A 6,000-nucleotide genomic window follows, 5' to 3' on the forward strand; every position below is an offset into this window, starting at 1 on the left:
GCCTAGATGGGGCCTTGGCCAGGCATGAATGGGGCCTAGGATGGAATTAGGAACCTGGAGGGTCCTTGGGGGCTGAAGAATCAAGGAAGCAAGAGGAAGTGATTGAGGCGTGGCTGAAGCCAGGGTCTCTCATCAGTCCTGGAGGTGCCTCGGCTCACGCATACTCCCTGACCGATGGTGCACATTTGGGTGTTCTACTCTCCCAGCTGCAGAGTAGTACCAGCATCAACCTTTTTCAGGGCTGCCCCTGGTTGGGCACCCAACTGCCTGTCACTCCAGAGTCATGCCTATGGACTTTGTCTCAGGCCCCCATTCTGTCGTTTAAACCAGGGGGTTCTGTTCACTCCCTGGGAACTCAGTGGCTGTGAACATTGAACCTTTGTCTAGGCTCTTAGTGATCGTGACAGAAACTGTTGTCCCCCAGTGTCCATTCTCCTTTTCTTCCATAGTAATAAAGTCCCTGAGTTTTAGTCAAGTGTATGAGTCTCTGGAGTAAAAACTACATTTCCAGCCTCCCTGGTAGCTCTGTGCCCGTGTGACTAAGTTCTGACCAATGGCAAATCAGCAGAAACGCCCGGAAAATTTATGTTTTGGGGACCCTTCTGCTTCAGGGAACCTTCCTTTCTCCTCTTTTTCTTCTCTCTCCTCTCCCCTCTCCCCTTCCTGTAGTTCTCTATTATCAAACACTAACTATGAGCCTTCAAGCGTTTTACATGTATCGGCTCCTTTATTTCTCACAATCCTATGGAGTAAGTATTCTTATCGTCTTGGTTTTACAGATGAGGAAACTAAGGCACACCTGATACACGCCCTCATTTCTATTTTGCTTTGTTCCTTTCTTTCTCTTATAGATGAAAAAAAAAAAAATCCAAACTGACCCAAGAGATTAGTTACTTAGGGAGCGATGACTTATACTAAGGATTTAGCTCACTGGCCCTTCTAGCTAGGTTGCTAGCTAGAATGAGGCATTGCTGGCTGCCACTTTTGATCAAGGGCCAGACCCTGAGGGCGAGGTACCACTGAGCTGCAAGGAGCCACCAGGATCCTGGGTCCTTGTAGCAAAGACTGCTTACCAGAGTGATTTGCTCTTCTTCTGCAGCACACAGCTGGACTAGATTTCCAAACCTCCCTTGCAGCCAATGGAATTTGAATGGAATGGAATTCTAGATGTGGCCCACTAGAGCCCATGTTCCCTCCTCTGTACTCTTTCTCCATCATCTAGCCACATGCAGAAGATTCCTAGGCTTTAGGGAATGGCAGAATCCCAAGATGGAAGGAATCCATGTGCACGCTTCTCTGAATACATTCCCGAAATAGGTTTATTTAACAAGTGGTTATAAGAGCCAACAATAGGTTAGACCCACAGGGAGGAAAGATGCCTGCTGGTCAGAAACACTCACATTGGATTGTTAAATCATCAGGGAAACAGCTTTTACTGTGTTAAGACATTCACATCTGGGGGCTTGCTTGTCACTGCAGCCAGCACTGACCCTAAGAGAGTCCTTAAGACCATCGGGGAACAGATTGGCCATACTATCCCAGAACAGCCCATCTTGGAACGTCTGTATGTGAAAGACACAAACCACACTTCTTGCACTCTGTGAATTCTGTAACTCTCCTGATTCCTTTGTGTGAGTTGGGAATGGTCTGCTAAACACAGGTGAATCTAATCTTACAAGACAGTGTGACAATTACCTTGGTCCCTCTAGATGTTCCCTACCTTTGCTTTGTGCCCCTGCTTTGTTTCAGCGTGTATACGACTGTGACCCTTGGGGTTTCCAACAATTTTAGTTTTGCCAGCTTTGACCCTCAGAGCCTCCAAAATGCCACTTACTCAAGGGATGCCCTTTTGTTACTCCAGCCAAGGTTACTTTGGGTAACCAGCCCTCTACCTAGAAGGGTTGGGCACCTGGGCATGAAAAAATCCACACTAACCTGACAGGTGACTCAGTTAGCAAGTGGGTGATGACTGACTTCAGTATCTATGACAGAAGCCTTTCAGCTTATGATCTTCCCAGAAGATATCTCAAAAACTTGATCTCCACAACTTTTTAGAGCTCACTTGGCACATTTGGATTGAAAAATAAACTAATCTCTTTCACCAAGGCTTCAACGTTCCATGTAGTTCAAAGGTGGCCTTGTCAATGGTATTGTAACTAGGACACTTGGTATGAACCAGGGTATTGATTACACTCAGGTCTTAAAAATCTCAGCTTCTGTGACTGTTGAAAGGACCTTGGTGCTAGCAGCTTGGACTGAGCATTCCAGTGGTGTTACAACCCCCCCCATTTAGCACCTAATGCTATGGAGACAACTGTTAACCATCTCCTGTCTTAGACTGCCACCATGCTTAGACCTCCACTCTTGAGAAATCTTGCCTGGCCCATAAGTGGAATAAATGCTCGTAACTCTAGAGTGGAACCGGGAACCAGACATCATAGAACCCTGCAGGGTTCAAGGTGTCCCTTTATTCTCCAAGTCAGCCAACTTGGAGAAGAGCTTTCAGACAGACCTAAGATTGAATCTCAACTTTGCCAAGCTAGTAGATTATGTGAGTTCTCCCAAGTTGTATCATTCCCCTGATACTCAGCTTCCTCATTTGCAAAATGGGGCATATTTCTATCTTACGAGGACTGGACATATCAAATATAAACCCTCTGTAAGTGTAGTTATTTTTGGAAAACCATCATTTCCAAGAACCTAGTTGCCAAGTTCTCTTGCCGCAGAGTCCTAGCTGTTTTGATGTGGGTCAGTTTTCATTCTCCTTCCCCCTCTGGAGATATGGGTCTCAGAGTACCAGCCCTGCCACTTTACGAGGCGTGTGACTTGTCTGATTAATTTCTTTGAACTCTTTCCTCATCTTTAACATAGGGATAGTAACAGTACCAGCCCCCACGCACTGTTTTGAGAATTAAGTGAGTTAAAGTATGCGAAGCACATAGAGCAGAGTTGAGCACATGGAAATATCTGTTAAATTATTGTTATCGCACGAAGGGATTACTTACTGGCTCATGCTGTCTTCCCTTTTGGACAGAAAACTCTTTGGGGCTTGAAACCTTGTCTCTTTACCAGCCACACACTCCCATTTACTGTTACATCTAGTCCTGGGGATGCTCAGTGCCTTCCCGTGGACTCACTGGCTGTCTGCTCGTGCTGGCTGGATAAGGGCAGAGTGTGACCAGTCTCCGGGCCAGCAAACCGTTGGCCACACACCCAGCCTCCGAGAATTAGGTCCCATCTCTGAAGTGGATGGAGCCCTGTAGCTGGGCCTGTAACACTAGTGCATTCTGTTATCAGAAAGAAATCTTACTGTGAGTCTAGGGGATGGTTCAGGGTCCGTCCTTAAATGTTTCCTATGGACTATTCTTATTTCAGGCTTCAGCACGAGTATGTAATACAAGTCACTAGGTCTTCTGTTCCAAACCAGCCTCCCAGGAAAAGGACGGAGGGAGGAAACCATCCTGTTTGGGGTTCAGAGAATACCACTGAGTCTCGTGTAATCTCCGTGACATATGACCAGATGGCATACGTCACTGATCTCCATGCCCCAAGCGTGGTTGATGTTCCATGATGGTAGGTCTCATTCTTGCCCCAGTCCCCTACCCCTGCCTGGAGCTTGACCTCACTCCGCTGACTCTTGGGAAAGACTGCTCTGGTATCTGGCTCCGAGCTGTCACAGGCAGGTGTTCCTCTTGGTCCAGCAGAGTGGTGGGATGCTAATCACTGGCCAAGGAGTGTGTGAGCAGGACCAGACCTGGCCTTCCTGGTGGAAAGGCCCAGCCCTGAACCAGGAGGTTCTGGGGCAGGGAGATGGGGGGCTCCTTTTGCCCTGCAGTGGTTTCCTCTGCACGGGCAAGGCCATCACAGCGATGGCATCACATCTCATGCATTCTGCTCTCAAAGAAGGAGACTCGGCCAGAGCCCCATGTTGTTTTTTTCAGTGTGACAATTAAACACATTCATTCCCACAATATCCGAGGAGCACCTGGAGCCCCACCTTCTCAGGATTCGCCATCTTGGAGAACTACTTGATTTCTTTTCTTTTTTTTAAAATTTTTTTAATGTTTATTTATTTTTGAGAGACAGAGACAGAGCATGAGCGGGGGAGGGGCAGAGAGAGAGGGAGACACAGAATCTGAACCAGGCTCCGAGCTATCAGCACAGAGCCTGATGGGGGGGCTCGAACCCACGAGCAGTGAGATCATGACCTGAGCCAAAGTCAGACGCTCAACCGACTCAGCCACCCAGGCACCCCTACTTGATTTCTAATTATGTCAGAAATCCAATTTAACCTATAGATTCCATCATCCTTGTCATAGGCACTAGGAGAGCAGGGGAGCCAGGGGTTAGGAAAAAGCACAAGAAACAGCAACAACACGTATCATTAAATAAAAAATGTGCCCCGCCTCGATTACAAGTGTTGTCGCCGGATGCCTTTCAACAGGCACACACCCGCACTTGCATTAACCCCAGGGTACTGAATAGCAGCTTGTCCAAGTGAGGTGCTGGTGATTTTGTCAAAGCCCGCCTTAATGAAAAAGGCAGGACCACCTACCATGAACTTTTCTCTATGACTTCATTCTTCAGCAGTGCTCAAGTGTAAATAAACTTGTTTACCAAGATCAGAATGGTGATGTTAATGAAGTCTTATTTGTGCCACCACAATGACAAGTAATTTTGTGCACAGTTGAACTCAGGAGAGTGGAGGAAATAACCAAGAGAAATTGCATTTCTTGTTCTGAAGTTTCCATACAGATGTCCTGAGCCAAAGTTAGTACGGTCAGTATTCTCCTTTGCTTTTGATTGTGTGTCCGTAGTAGAGAAAAAAAACCCTGTTGCTGTGCCTAATGTGGTCAACAAAATTATACTGTATGTAATGGGAAGAAAAGTGAAATAAGAAGCATTGATGAATGTACCAACGGGTGTAACCTTGGTGGCCAGTATGTGGTTTTTATGAAATGGATGCATGAATACGAGGGCCCTAATTCTTGCTTTCAATTGACAAAGTATGGTGAATATAGAGAATGTTGCAGTACAACTCTGGCTGTGTCTCAAAGCAGCTTTAGATGTAAATATGGAAATTGTTGTGCACATGGCATTACATTTAAAAATTATTGTAAAAAGCAAGGCAGGTTTTAATACTTTATTGAGTAGATATGATGGATGACTAATTTTGTCGCTCTGGAGCAGGGATCTACAAACTACAGCCCGGGGGCCAAATCTGGCCCACTGCCTGCTTTTGTAAATAAAGTTTTATTGGGAAAAAGCTACGTTCATTTGCTTACATACTGTCTGTGGCTGCTTTCATGATATACTTGCAGGGTTGAGTAGTTACAACAGAGATCGTACAGCACACGAAGGCTAAAATATTTGCAGTTTGGCCCTTTATAGAAAAAAAAAAAATGCCACCGGATCCCTGTTCTGTTGGAAACAATTGTCTCAGAGATCCACAGGCTGTTGGTGAGGTGATGGCCAGATGGGGTGGGGAAAGAAATAATCACGTATTTTCAGATAATGGGAAGGAAGAAACAGAAACAGAGTACATGCAGGGGAAATTGGAGCCTTCGATGAGGAGGTGGGTTCCAACGTGAACAGGGGAAGAGAGGGTTCTGTGGGTCCTGATTCCATTCTTTAATGAGCAGAGTATAAATCTAAATGGAACTGCTTGGGTACAAAGACAAATTACCATGTAGGTTTTTATAGAGCTATTAAACATTTTATCAACTTATGGGATCTCTGACTCACAAATAAATCACCTCAAAATCAACTTCAGTGGAGGGAGACATCTCTTTGGAAACCCAAACACGGAGGGAAGGAGCCTAACCTCCCCTTGCCAACTGGTGGGGGATGGTTAAAGCAGTTGGGTTCTCTCTTCACCTTTGTATAAAGGCTATCAGCTCTGCTTGTCCTGTTGCTGCAGAGAGAAAAGAAACATGGGACATTTTTCTCATGCTGAAGGCATCTATTGCCCAATAGGGTTCATTATACCAGGCCAGTACC

Source organism: Panthera tigris, chromosome B3 (assembly GCF_018350195.1).
Source record: "Panthera tigris isolate Pti1 chromosome B3, P.tigris_Pti1_mat1.1, whole genome shotgun sequence".
Taxonomy (NCBI): domain Eukaryota; kingdom Metazoa; phylum Chordata; class Mammalia; order Carnivora; family Felidae; genus Panthera; species Panthera tigris.